At 44.9% G+C, this 15820-nt stretch overlaps 1 protein-coding gene across 2 annotated transcripts in view; it reads left to right on the forward strand.

The window, feature by feature from the left end:
- ST3GAL3 (ST3 beta-galactoside alpha-2,3-sialyltransferase 3) overlaps window positions 1–15820 on the forward strand; it is a 690822-nt gene that overhangs the window by 34070 nt on the left and 640932 nt on the right. The window lies entirely within an intron of this gene.

Genomic DNA, 15820 nt, shown 5'->3' on the forward strand with positions numbered 1-15820 from the left:
CCACGCTTCGGGCGGGGCCTCGCTTCACTCGCCACGCTTCGGGCGGGGCCTCTCTTCACTCGCCACGCTTCGGGCGGGGCCTCGCTTCACTCGCCACGCTTCGGGCGGGGCCTCGCTTCACTCGCCACGCTTCGGGCGGGGCCTCGCTTCACTCGGCATATTAATCTTCTAACGCTATGCCCACTTGGATGGTGGGGCTTGAACCTGGACTTAGAGCAGACTGTAGTGTGCAGGCGCCGTGTAGAGCTGGCGATCCGCTGTTCACCTTTGGAGACTTTTGGCGGCTCCGTAGTCCTTCGTACTGCGCAAGTGCAGCGCATGCGCAGTACAGGGGGGGTCCTTATCCGCCGGGGGAACTTTCTGGCTTAAGCCGCATACACACGGGTGGATTGTATGGCCTACTTAGTCCGTCATACAATCCGACGGACAGTCCGTCATACTTTCCACTGAACGGACTTGACCACACACGGATGCACAAACAGTCAGTCGAAAGCTTGCGCGATGACGTGTACAGCACGTACGACGGGACTAGAAATAGTAAGTCCAATACACTGCAATGCAACCTTCCGCCGTGTAAATCCTTTGTGAGCATGCGCCATTCTTAGTCCGTCGAACTAGCCTACTCACGAGCGGATTGTCCGCTGAAACCAAAGTATGACGGACAGAATTACGGAAATTCCGAAATACTTAGTACGCCAGACTGCACGCTGAAAAAGTCCGCTGAAGCCCACACACGAGCGGACTGTCCGCTGAAATGTGTTTCGGCAGACTAAGTAGGCCATACAATCCGCCCGTGTGTACGCGGCATTACACATGGGGCTGAATGTTAGCCAGTTATTATTGAATCGGCTGATGCCGGCTGGCATTCGGTCCTTGTGTACGGGGCTTACATATTACATTTTTAGGTGGAGGAATTGTGTGAGCACCAGAAGAAGAATAGGACATGCCAAAACGTCTTTCTAAGGAGGACTGTTCACTGAGGTTTTGGACATTACTGATTTCTACACTGGCGTATGTAATATTCTACGAGGGCTGCGTTAAAAGTAATGCAAAAGGGGGCAAAACTTTATTAACTTACATAAGTTGTTCAAACTTCATGATGATGGGGCACTATTCCTCCCATCAATACCAATAATGAAGCACTATTCCTTCCCAATAACAAACATGGGGCACTATTCCTCCCACTGATAACAATGATGGAGCACACTATTCCTCCCACTGATACCAATGATGGGGCACTATTTATTTTATTGATACCAATGATCGGCACTATTTATCCCTTTAATACCAATGATGGGGCACTATTTATCCCTTTAATACCAATGATGGAGCACTATTTCTCCCATTAACACCAACCATGGGGCACTATTCCCTCCCAATAACAAAGATGGGGCACTATTCCTCCCACTGATACCAATGATGGAGCACTATTCCTTCATTGATACCAATGATGGAGCACTATTCCTCAAGTGATACCAATGATGGGGCAATATTCCTCCCATTGATACCAATTATGGGGCACTATTCCTCCCATTTATACCAATGATGGGGCACTATTTATCCCACTGACACCAATGATGGGGCACTATTCCTCCCACTGACACCAATAATGGGGAACTATTCTTTCCACTGACAACAAAGATGGGACATTTTCTACTCCCACTGGCAACAGTTTGGCCCCCTAACGTCTGAAGGACAGTAAACTGGCTCTTTGTTCAGAAAGTTTGGAGATCCCTGCTAGAGGAAGAGTTAATCTACTAACATGTGAAATTCGAACAACCTATGTAAAAGCTGGCCAAAGACGGTTTGAATCTCAGCCAGTTCAGCAGAGACCAGCTGAGATTCGAACCATCTATGGACAGGCTGATTGTACAACCAGCATGCCAGATGTTTACATGTGATTGTTGCCAATGGCTATAGCTCCCTGCACCCCTCATCGGGAGAACACAATGGCTCCGTAGGAGGGATTCCACCATCAACACTGACTATATTTTTAGATTGTAAGCTCTAACGAGCAGGGCCCTCTTATTCCTCTTGTACCAAATTGTAATGTAAATGTAATGTCTGCCCTCATGTTGTAAATTGCTGAGCAAACTGTTGTGCTATATAAAACCTGTATAATAATAATAATATTGATAGGGGAATCAAGTAATTTTCATTGCAGGAAAGAAAATCTTATCTATGGCCGGCTTTAGTTAAAGCCATTCTTCACCCTAGGAACAAACAATTAAAATTCAGCAGCTACAAAGACTGTGGCTGCTGACTTCTAAAAAAACAAAAAAATAACTAAAAAAAAACAAAAAAACTACACTTACCTATCCGGGGATCCAGCGCTGTCCTCACCTGAGCCAGTTCTTCACTGGTCTTTGGTTCTCCTCGGCGCCAGCAAGTTAACTGTGCGCAGCTGGCTGTGATGCAATTTGACAATGGTCCCGCAGCCTTCTGGCACCTTGCTTCGTTGTATTCATGCACGGCTGGTGAACCAAGGCTTGCACCCGTAGGAGGAGTCCTTTCCCCAGCTTACCTGCTCACTTGCTATTCATCACTCACCTAGAGCGGGGTTTCCTTTTCCTGTTTTCTGGGTTGCAGGCAGGGAGGAGAAGAACTGATCGATCTACTGCTGCAATCTGACTGAAAATGGGTTCTTGTCAAAACCAAGTACCCGCTACCCCCCCCCCCCCCCCCCAAAAAAACAAAAAAAAAAAAATAAAATAAAAAACGGTCTAAGGGTAGTAGAAAAGGGGCTGGTGGGGGAGGCAGAAAAGCATAACGTTCCCTTTTGGATTATGTTCTTAAAAAAATGTAAACTTTTGCATTTTTTTTGGTAGAACTCTTGCATTATTTTAGTCATTAATGGAGTATTCATTGCACGTTTGTTTGTTGTAAGCGTGAGCATTACATTGTAATTGTTCTATGATGAGTATATGTCAGGTTTATCTTGATAAACTATTGCAGCCGATTGTGTTTTATCACGAATAGAAGGGAAGAAGAATAATTATATCAATGATGTATGCATAGGAGCCATGAGTGTGACTACAGAGTGGAACGTAAACACGAGCAGCGTTGCCAGGAGTTTGTAACTGTTTGAATTGCCTGGCTTGACCGAGCGCCAGGAATGGGGTGCATTGGGCTATGGGCAATGGAGCAGAGTGTCCCTGCCATTCTCACCATGGTTATGGAAGAGGCGATCGATGGAAGCACTCTGAGCAGAGAACGTGCCAACAAAGTGAAACTATAATGTCAAACCTTTTAATATCTGAATTTGAAGTGCAAGTCTCTGACCTTTTGAAATACTTTCGGCCTGCTGAAATGGTGCAACCGATTTGTTTTCACACGCCTGAATCTTTTCTGCCATAGGTGTCTAAGCAGTCCTACCCCTTTCCTACCATGCCAATCAGTCACTTTATGTGGCTACCGGCTAGAGATAGGCCTCCCATTCTGTGCCCTACTTAATTCTTTTCACTGAGCTTGTGGGACAGATGGTGCGCCTCACATAAATTCAAATATGTTCACATGTCTCTGGCTCTTAACCCACAGTTTAGCCCGGGTCTCACCCTATTGGTGTTTAAATAGTGACAAAATAAGGACTTTTTAGGAGTGCAGGCCTGTGCAAGGGTGACGGAGTTCTATCCCAACAAATATTGAGAGGGAAATACCAGTTCCCCCCGACAGAAATCTACCGATACATACAATTTTTCCACATCCCTACAATGCAAGAGTGACTTGTCCTGCATGACTGCTTTGGAATCTTTGTGAAAGAATTTTTCGATAAACGTTCTGGTCATATTTCAGCATTGTACTCTGAATTAATGTCTTCACCCACAAAACTGCCTACAGAATTGGAACATAGCTCCATTGTTAGTCTGGTCGAAAAAAGAGACAAGTCCAGTCTAAGTTTAACAAATAAGGTTGAATGGTACAAGATAGAGAGCTGCCTTGAAATCTTATGTAGCACTGACAACCGAAGGAGCTGCTGGTTTGATTTGGGCCTGCATTCTGCTAATAAACCCCACTAACTTGCCTCAGTCCCCTTGACACAGCTGTGGTGCAATGCAATACAGTACAATATAATATAACACAATATACCTGTATTGTCCTCTCAGGATCCACTGGCTCCATCTGCTGGGAGAAAACAATACTCCACACAACGGGGTACTTAACCAAAGTATATTTTACTGTATATATTGGTAAACAGGTGATTACAGCAATTGTACTGTCATCCCAACATAGAATGACAGGACAATGAATTTTGATAAAACAGTTATAAACAATAATATTATATATATATATATATATATATATATATATATATATATATATATATATAAAAAATGGGAGATCCCCCTACTTTTATAGCTATGCATGAGATCTCACTTAAAGTACTCAGTCTTTAGTCTTCTTGTCTTCGCTAGCAATGATAATTCCTTATAATTTGTAAGTAATTAAAGTTGTTAGGGATGATCCTAGTGTTGCTTCCGTAATTATAATACAATACTTGAGATGCGATGGTAAGTAGGCCTTATGCCTGCCTAGTGTCAGTTGCTATACTCCTACTCTGTGGGACTATGGATCCCAGCAAGGCCTGTACATAAGTCTGACTAGGTGCAAAGTTTAGTAAACTGTGGGCCACAACCCGCTCACCAACTGGATCAGAAGCTCGGTATGGTAGCCCTGGTCCAGTGTTTGCAGCTTACTTCTATGTGAGCCAGCTCTGTGACTCGGTTCCGTTCCGATAGGTGGACCTGGTCTTTTCCGATGCGCAAACGAGTGTCTCTGGATTTTCCCAATCCGATCACTGTATCTCTGGCACTTCAGGTCACTCACACAATCGAGCAGGGCTGCGCTCTGCAAGGGCAATAGGCCTCCTCACAAGTCCTCACAGACAGGCCATGTGTTCCCAAGAGACCTAAGATGGCCGCTCAGGGTCCTTTTATGTCTTACCCAGCATGCAGTGCAAGAGAGGGTGTCCATGGGTAGGTCACTTGGCATTCTGGGAGGTAGGTCAAATATCAAAGTAAATAAACAGTCACTTCCTGTATTTAGTTCAATGCTCTGAAAAGAAAAGTCATCCGAGTCCACTGTCTGTATTTGGCCGCTAGATGGCGCCAACTACTAAGCTATAGAATTGTCCATAGACTTTAATTATAAAGTATTAAAATTGCATTAATAGGCAAATCCATCAGTGCTACACTTATATAAATACATCTATCATTGAAGCGAACTATAAAATACTACTTCGATGGTACATGGTTCCAACTAGATGGGCCTCCTTTGTTCCAAGAGTCTCTACATTGTTCTTCCGTGGTTGCAGTCAGGGAGGAACACTTTATAATGTATGGTGGACGTGTCTGAAAGTAGAGCATTATTGGACGCACATCTACAATTTTATCTATTCCCTGACCCAAGCAAATCTTAAAAAAAAAAAAAAAAAATCTCTCTCTCTATTGGGCTATCCTGTTCAAGAGGCCCCAAGACATGTGAAAATGTTCTCTTTACATTCATTACATCACACGATCCTGGAAGTCAGCTATTATCCTTCTTGATATGATCAAAGCTAAGCTATCTTGGATCATGATAAAGTAACGACTTTCTGCACTTCTTAATAACAAAGAGAAGTTGTTTGAAAATGTTTGGGATCCATGGACCTCCTACCTCTAGTGTTGCCCTTACTTTTCTTGGAGAATAAATGGTTACTTGGTTCTACCCCCTTTATTATCTTTCTTTTTCTTCATCTTCTGGAAGGGTTGTCTTCCACACCGCCGGGGCATTCAATGCAAGGGCAGCGCCTGCGATTTGGATTGGGGTGAGGCGATGGAGGGGATACCTCTCGAAGAATATTCTTCCTGTTTGCCCAACCTGGGCAGGTTTGCTCTGTCCAAGATTGACACATTGGATTGTAAAAAACATTTCACACATATTGGCTGGGGCCAGCAAGTTCCCATTCACTTGCTGTTACCTTGTTTTCCTGCAGATTTTGTACTCGTTGCCTCTAGCATTTTAAGTCACATAAGTTGATATGTATGACACTGCCTATAACTTGTGAAATTTTCCCCCCTTTGCACATGATGTGTTCTCTATTCCTCACTTTATCTATGTATGGGAGTTATCAGAACAGCTATCGGTACAAAAATTGAAAATTAACTATATGGCTACAGTACACCATTGTTCACCGGCATGCCATTGTCTAATCATAGCAAAGGGTTGCTGACCCCACCCGATATACACAATACTTTTACCATCTGACAAGGGTGGAAATGTCGTGATGAAACAACAATACCAAAATATGTGTGTCAGATTTTGTGTAACCGTGAATAATACACGAGGATTAGGGAGGTTTATCCCGAAAATTGGACAAAAAAATAAAACAAAGCTAAATTGTTTGCACATATCGATCGGGCTTATTGTGAGCAAATAATTTATAAGAATGCAGTGTAATCTCTTTAAAGAAGACAAAAAGAGCCCCAGACGGTCGCCATAAGAGTTCATAGTCATTTATTGCTGATTAAATTGAGAGAACAGGAAGAAGACACAAGAAAGCCAATGTGTTTTAGAGGCCAACCAATCTCCCTTTATTAGGCCTTAATCAGGGGATGAAAAAGCTTCCTATTGGATTCTCCCTCTACATGCTTCTGGACAGTGTTCTATGTCAAACAGGGATCATCATTACGTGATGAACGTGTGTCTGAGAAACTCACGCAAGGCCTTGGGAAGGAATATACTAGGGACAGACTGACCGGAGTGGGATGTACTGGAGGACTGACTGACCTGGAAGGGTTATACTGATTGACCAAGGAGATGGAAGGATTATACTGAAAGACAGATTGACTGGGGGGGGGGGGGTTATGGACTGGGGAACAGACTGACCTGGGGGAGGATTATACTGGGGGACAGATTGACCAATGAGAGAGGAGGACTATACTGGGGGACTGAGTGACCAAGGAGATGGAAGGATTATACTGAAAGACAGATTGACTGGGGGGGGTTATGGACTGGGGAACAGACTGACCTGGGGGAGGATTATACTGGGGGACAGACTGACCTGGGGGGAGGATTATACTGGTGGACAGACTGACCTAGGGGGGAGGATTATACTGGTGGACAGACTGACCCGGGGGGAGGATTATACTGGTGGACAGACTGACCCGGGGGAGGATTATACTGGGGGACAAAATGACCCGGGGAAGGATTATACTGGGGGACAGAATGACCCGGGGAAGGATTATTCTGGGGGACAATTATACTGGGGGGCAGACTGACCAAGGAGAGAGAGAAGGATTATACTGGGGGACAAATTGACCAAGGAGAGAGCAGGATTAGCCTGGGGGACAGAATGACCCGGGGGGATAGTACTGGGGGACAGACTGACATGGGGAAGAATTATACTGGGGGACAGAATGACCCGGGGGGAGGATTATACTGGTGGACAGACTGACCCGGGGGAGGATTATACTGGGGGACAAAATGACCCGGGAAGGATTATACTGGGGGACAGAATGACCCGGGGAAGGATTATTCTGGGGGACAATTATACTGGGGGGCAGACTGACCAAGGAGAGAGAGAAGGATTATACTGGGGGACAAATTGACCAAGGAGAGAGCAGGATTAGCCTGGGGGACAGAATGACCCGGGGGGATAGTACTGGGGGACAGACTGACATGGGGAAGAATTATACTGGGGGACAGAATGACCTGGGGAAGATTATAGAGGAGGGAAAGAATGGCCTGGTGGAGGATTATACTGGGGGACAGAATGATCTGGTTGAGGATTATACTGAGGGACAGAATGTCCTGGAGGAGGATTATACTGGAGGGCAGATTTACCAAGGAGAGAAGGATTATACTGGAAGACAGAATGACTCAGGGAGAATTATACTGGGGTTACAGATAGACCTGAAGAAGGATTATACTGGGGACAGAATGACCTGGGGGGTGGATTATACTGGGGGGAGACTGACCTGGGGGAGGATTATACTGGGGGACAGACTGACCTGGGAAAGGATTATACTGGGGGACAGACTAAGCTGGGTGACAATTATACTGGGGGAAAGACTGACCTGGGGGACAATTATACTGGGGGAAAGACTGACCTGGGGGACAATTATACTGGGGGACAGACTGGCCAAGGAAAGAGAAGGATTATACTGGGGGACAGATTGACCAAGGAGAGAGAAGGATTAGCCTGGGGGACAGAATGACCCGGGGGAGAATTATACTGGGGGACAGACTGATCTGAGGAAGGATTATACTGGGGGCCGAATGACCTGGGGGTGGATTATACTGGGGGACCGAATGTCCTGGGGGTGGATTATACGGGGGGGGGGGGGGGGGGGGGGAGACTGACCAAGGAGAGAAAAGGATTATACTGGGAGACAGAATGACTCAGTGGAGGATTATACTGGGGACAGACTGATCTGAGAAAGGATTATACTGGGGGACAGAAAGACCTGGGGTGGATTATACTAGGGGGCAGACTGACCTAGGGGAGGATTATACTGGGGGACAGAATGACCTGGGGGAGGATTATACTGGGGGACAGAATGACCTGGGGGTGGATTATACTGAGGGACAGAATGACCTGGGGGTGGATTATACGGGGGGGGGGGGGCAGACTGACCAAGGAGAGAGAAGGATTATACTGGGAGACAGAATGACTCGGGGGAGGATTATACTGGGGACAGACTGATCTGAGAAAGGATTATACTGGGGGACAGAAAGACCTGGGGTGGATTATTCTAGGGGGCAGACTGACCTAGGGGAGGATTATACTGGGGGACAGAATGACCTGGGGGAGGATTATACTGGGGGACAGAATGACCTGGGGGTGGATTATACTGAGGGACAGAATGACCTGGGGGTGGATTATACGGGGGGGGGGGGGGGGGGCAGACTGACCAAGGAGAGAGAAGGATTATACTGGGAGACAGAATGACTCGGGGGAGGATTATACTGGGTGACAGACTGACCTGGGAAAGGATTATACTGTGGGACAGAATGACCTGGGGGTGGATTATACTGGGGGGGACCAGACTGACCTGGGGGAGGATTATACTGGGGGACAGATTGACCAAGGAGAGAGAATAATTAGACTGGGGAACAGAATGACCCTGGGGGAGGATTATACTGGGGGACAGATTAACCAAGGAGAAAGATTATAGTGGGGGACAGACTGACCCGGGAGAGGAATAAACTACTGGGGGACAGACTGACCAAGGAGAGAGAAGTATTATACTGGGGGACAGAATGACCTGGGGGAGGATAATGCTGGGGGACAGAATGATCTAGGGGGAGGATTATACTGGGGACAGACTGACTGGGGGGGGGGTAGGGGAATTTTACTGGGGGACAGACTAGCTTTGTTTTATATTAAACGCCCTTTAGGCACCTCCCATTAACACAATTTGGCCACACCCACTGTTTAAAGAAAAAAAGTGTGTTGGTTCAGCGCCTAGGATGTAAATATATTGTGTTTAAAATGAAATGTGATAATTTGTAAAACTAGTATATATGACAGCTGCAATTGTAACAATGTAACCACAATCTAACTAATCGATAATCAACTGCGCTAGTCACAGCTATCAACCATTTCACCCACTGTTTGCTGTGCATCACATTACTCCCCTACTTAAAATGCCCAAAGGTGCCCTAGGTCTTTATTGCAATCCTAGCAATGCCCCTGGCATAATGAAAACCATGCCCACTCTTCACACCACATTTTATATCAAGCAACGGGGGGCCGAACTTATCTTGAACTGAAAATCAAAGTGCCACCCCAAAGTTTTAGAGTCCAAGAAGAGGATTTATTACAAACATATAATGTGTGCTACAATCAATGCATTTCAGGGACCATGTTGTGGATTAATGTTCTAGACAGAATTGATTATTCAGTTGCTTTGATTAATTCATTTGATTGATAAATCTGTTTGGACTGTTAAAGTAATATTTAATAACAAACATGTTATACTTACCTGCTCTGTGTAGTGGCTTTGCACAGAGCAGCCCCGATCCTCCTTTTCTGAGGTCCACCGCCGGCGCTCCTGGCCCCTCCTCTTCGGTAGCTGCTCCCATGGAAAACTGCGTTCCATGAGGGGCATCCGTGTGGACTCGCTCCTAAGCCAACCTTTCTGTGTCTATTGACACAAACCAGGCAACTCAGCCCTGCCCCCTCTCCCTCGCCACAGCATTTGATTAACGGCAGCGGGAGCCTTTTACCAAATGAGGAGGGAGACATTGATGAGAGTTGCTGCTTTCGTGCACATCGCTGGATCGGATTGGGCTCAGGTAACAAAAAGGTGGGGGGCGGGGGGATCCCGCAACCCAGTTTCTTTACCCTAATGCATAGGTGTACATCGGCACCTTTAAGAGCCATAGCAGGCGTGTGCGTTCCACCATTGGCTTTCCCACTGCATGGCGGGGGACCCGATGCGCGTGTCTGGCGGCCGCAATGTCCGCCGGTCACCTGTGATTGTGGGAGAGAGAGCCAGAACAGGGATCCGTCGATGTAAACAGAAAGATCCCCATTCTGACAGGTGAGGAGAGAGAGATCTGCTGTTCCTAGTGATTAGGAACAGTGATCTCTCTCCTCCTCCAGTCAGTCCCGTTCCCCCCCAGTTAGAAACACCTCCCAGGGAACACATTCAACCCCTTAATCACCCCCTAGTGTTAACTCCTTCCCCGTCAGTGCTGTTTACACAATAATCTGTGCATTTTTTATAGCACTGATCTATGTGTAGATGTCAAAAGTGTCCAATGTGACCACCACAATGTCGTAGTCCCGCTAAAAATCGCAGATTGCTGCCATCACCAGTCCCCTATTTCATAGATGCTATAACTTTTCCAAAAACCAATCAATATATACTTATTACAATTTTTTTTTTCTTTTTTTTACAAAAAACATGTAGAAGAATACATGTTGGCCTAAACTGATGAAATTTGTTTTTAAAAAAAAATTTGGGGGATATTATTTATTATAGCAAAAAGTAAAAAATATTGTTTTTTTTTCCCCCCAAAATTGTCACTCTTTTTGTTTATAGTAAAAAACCGCAGAGGTGATCAAATACCACCAAAACAAAGCTCTATTTGTGGGGGGAAAAAAAAGGACATCAATTTTGTTAGGGTGCAACATCGCACGACCGCGCAATTGTCAGTTCAAGCGAAGCAGTGGCGTATCGCAAAAAAAACGGCCTGGTCATTAAGGGAGCAAAGCCTTCCGGTCCATCTGCAATTTCTATTGATAGGGGATGCAGTGATTTTAATACCAGCCTGTTAACGTCTGGCTGGAGTGCGACTTCCCGCTCTCACAACCAAATTCAACCATTATACACGTTTACCGGTGGTCGGCTGTAGAAGGTTTACGCTGATGCCGGGATTACTTCCTTTATCTTTAAAATAACACTTTCTGATAAAATAGACAAAACAAATGTTTTTTTTTTTTTTTTCTGAAGCACAATAGACTTTGCTGGTTCCATGGAAAAACCCTGATGGGATGTTTCCAGGAAAAAAAAAAAAAAAAAAAAAAAATAGACAAACAGAAGTTGAGGGATTTGATGTGGCGAAGGCTCCAGTCAAGGTTGTCCCAGTTATATTTAGTACAAGGTCCTGCCTCATTCAGCTGCAGATTGTTGCAGTTCTCTGCAGATTCTCTCCATGATATCATGTAATATAATCCTTAAAGTGTAACCAGAACCTTTGTTTTTTTTCGGGTTTTTTTTGGGGTGACGGGGATGACTGTAACCTCTATCAGATTTTCTGCTGTCTGTGTCCCTCGAAATGTGATCCTATTTATGCGCTCAGCGTCCCAGGGACAGGAAGTGAGGGGGGATCTCCAACAGAAGTCCTAACCCTTCTGTGTCCCTTGGCCAGGAAGAGGGGGATATCCTCCCAAATTAACCCTTAGCTATCCAAATGTGAAGTCCCATTCTAAGACAATCTTATACAATACTGACACGGGGGGTCGTGGGGCAGGGGTCGTGGGGGCAGAACTGTACTGGTGAAGGCCTAGGGGTGGGAGTCTGTATAGGTGGGGAATCTATAATGGGGGGGGGGCTCTGTTCAGGTGGAACGATGCTGTACCAGGGCGGAGGCGATCTGCACTGAAAAGGAAGGGAGCTGTGCAAAAGTAAGACAGGTGGGATATTGGTTTGAGGAGCCAGTATAGGAGGAGTATATTGTTCATTTGGGTATAGGAGGAGGTATGAGGCACATTATATTGTCAAGATGAATATGGAGGATGTATGAGGCACAGTTTATTGACCAATTGGATTGGAGGAGGTATGAGGCACAGTGTATTGTCCATTTAGATAAGGAGGAGGTATAAGGCACAGTTCATTGACTAGTTGGATTTGGAGGAGGTATGAGGCACAGTTCATTGACTAGTTGGATTTGGAGGAGGTATGAGGCACAGTTCATTGACTAGTTGGATTTGGAGGAGGTATGAGGCACAGTTCATTGACTAGTTGGATTTGGAGGAGGTATGAGGCACAGTTCATTGACTAGTTGGATCTGGAGGAGATATGAGGCACAGTTTCATTGACTAGCTGGATTGGAGAAGGTATAAGGCACAGTGTATTGTCCATTTAGATAAGGAGGAGGTATGAGGCACAGTTCATTGACTAGCTGGATTTGGAGGAGGTATGAGGCACACTATATTGTCAAAAACTTAGCAACGTTATATGCATCAATGTTCTATTAAATCATTTTAGGAATATTTACAGTATTTGTTATCATTATTTTGGAATACAATTGTTTACTTTTATACATACTGTTGTTATCTATCCCTTACTTATACTCCCACCCGCAAAATCCCCCCCCAAGGGCATTATTTTTCCACAGCTGGAAGGGGTACAAGCCACAGTATATTAGCTGATGGGATTTTAGGAGGTGTGAGGCACAGTATATTGTCCAGTTGGATATGGAGGAGGTAAGAGGCACAGCATATTGTCCAGTTGGATATGGAGGAGGTAAGAGGCACAGCATATTGTCCAGTTGGATATGGAGGAGGTAAGAGGCACAGCATATTGTCCAGTTGGATATGGAGGAGGTAAGAGGCACAGTATATTGTCCAGTTGAATATGGAGGAGGTATGAGACACAGTATATTGTCCAGTTGGATATGGAGGAGGTATGAGACACAGTATATTGTCCAGTTGGATATGGAGGAGGTATGAGGCATAGTATATTGTGCAGTAAGGTATGCAGGAAGTACAAGGCACAGTTTATTATCCAGTTGGATATGGAGGAGGTACGAGGCACAATATATTATCCATTTGGATATGGAGGAGGTACGAGGCACAATATATTATCCATTTGGATATGGAGGAGGTACGAGGCACAATATATTATCCATTTGGATATGGAGGAGGTACGGGGCACAATAAATTGTCCATCTGGACATGGATAACAGGCACAGTACATTGACCTATTGGTGGATATGGGGGGAGGGGAGGCACAGTATATTGTCCATTTGGTAAGAGGCACATTTTTTTTTACTCAGATGGATATGGAGGAGGTACGTGTCCTATTGGATATGGGGGGGGGGGGGGGGTGAGGCACAGTATATTGTCTATGTGGATAAGGTGCGGTGTTGCCATTATCCAGCCATGTCCATGTACTGAGATGACAAACCTAAAAGTGTACCTAAACCCAAGAAAAGGAAAATCAAAAAAAATCAGCTTACCAGACCTTAGATTTACAGTGCATCTGCAAAGTATTCACAGCGCTTCCCTTTTTCCACATTTTGTTATGCTCCGGCCTTATTCAAAAATTGATCAAATTCATTATTTTCCTCAAAATTCTACAAACAATCCCCCATAATGACAACGTGAGAGAAGTTTGATTGAAATCTTTGCAAATTTATTAAAAATTTAAAAAGGAAAAATAAAATCCATGTACACAAGTATCACGGGCTCCTCCCATGTACATAAGTATTACAGGCTCCTCCCATGTACATAAGTATTACAGACTCCTCCCATGTACATAAGTATCACAGGCTCCTCCCATGTACATAAGTATTACAGACTCCTCCCATGTACTTAAGTATCACGGGCTCCTCCCATGTACATAAGTATCACGGGCTCCTCCCATGTACATAAGTATCACAGGCTCCTCCCATGTACATAAGTATCACGGGCTCCTCCCATGTACATAAGTATCACAGGCTCCTCCCACGTACATAAGTATCACGGGCTCCTCCCATGTACATAAGTATCACGGGCTTCTCCCATGTACATAAGTATCACGGGCTCATAAGTATCACGGGCTTCTCCCATGTACATAAGTATCACGGGCTCCTCCCATGTACATAAGTATCACAGGCTCATCCCATGTACATAAGTATCACAGGCTCCTCCCATGTACATAAGTATCACAGGCTCCTCCCATGTACATAAGTATCACAGGCTCCTCCCATGTACATAAGTATCACAGGCTCCTCCCATGTACATAAGTATCACGGACTCCTCCCATGTACATAAGTATCACAGGCTCCTCCCATGTACATAAGTATCACAGGCTCCTCCCATGTACATAAGTATCACAGACTCCTCCCATGTACATAAGTATCACAGGCTCCTCCCATGACACTCAGAATTGATCTCAGGTCCCTCCTGTTTCCACTGATCACCCTTGAGATGTTTCTACAACTTGATTGGAGGTCACCTGTGGTAGATTCAGTTGATTGGACATGATTTGGAAAGGCACACACCTGTCTATAGAAGGTCCTACAGGTAACAGTGCATGTCAGAGCACAAACCAAGCCATGAAGTCCAAAGAATTGTCTGTAGACCTCCGAGACAGGATTGTATGGAGGCACAGATTGGGAGAAGGGTACAGAAAAATGTCTGCAGCATTGAAGGTCCCAATGAGCACAGTGGCCTCCTTCGTCCATAAATGGAAGAAGTTTGGAACCACCAGGACTCTTCCTAGAGTGGGCCGCCCGGCCAAACTGAGCGATCGGGGGAGAGAGAAGGGCCTTAGTCAGGGAGGTGACCAAGAACCCGATGGTCACTCTGACAGAGCTCCAGAGTTTCTCTGTGGAGAGAGGAGAACCTTCCAGAAGAACAACCATCTCTGCAGCTCTCCACCAATCAGGCCTGTATGGTAGAGTGGCCAGTGTGCGCTAAAATTCATTCAAGTGTATTTTTTCCTAACAATTTGCGTTTGGTAAACAGCTGTGCAAATATTGTGTGAAACGAAAGGGACCGAAGTAGAGCTACGACGGTTGGTGGGATAACGCCGGCCTGCCGCCGCTATCCCAGCTGGTCGGCAAGCGGTTAAAGTGTTTTTTTTTATTCACATTTTTAGGGTTTAGACAACAAATATGAAATGTCCATAGGCAAATTTTAGGGCGCTTAACCACTTAAGCCCCGGACCATTTGGCTGGCCAAAGACCAGAGCGTTTTTTTTTTGCGATGCGGCACTGCGTCACTTTAACTGACAATTGCGCGGTCGTGCGACGTGGCTCCCAAACAAACTAAAGTTCTTTTTTTTTCCCACAAATAGAGATTTCTTTTGGTGCAATTTGATACTCTTTGCATTTTTTTATTTTTTGTGCTATAAACAAAAAAAAAAAGCGACAATTTTGAAGAAAAAAAAAAAAAAAAAACACAGTATTTTTTACTTTTTGCTATAATAAATATCCCCCAAAAATATATAAGATATGTAAGAAAAAAAAATAAAAAATTTGCAATAATCAATACAATCGGTTTGTGCAAAAGTTATAGCGTTTACAAAATAGGGATAGTTTTATGGCATTTTTATTAATAATTTTTTTTTTACTAGTAATGGTGGCGATCAGTGATTTTTATCCTGACTGTGACATTATGGCC

The sequence above is a fragment of the Lithobates pipiens genome, unplaced genomic scaffold, assembly GCF_037356315.1.
Source record: "Lithobates pipiens isolate NorthernLeopardFrog02 unplaced genomic scaffold, aLitPip1_a1.2 Scaffold_23, whole genome shotgun sequence".
In the NCBI taxonomy this organism is placed as follows: Eukaryota; Metazoa; Chordata; class Amphibia; order Anura; family Ranidae; genus Lithobates; species Lithobates pipiens.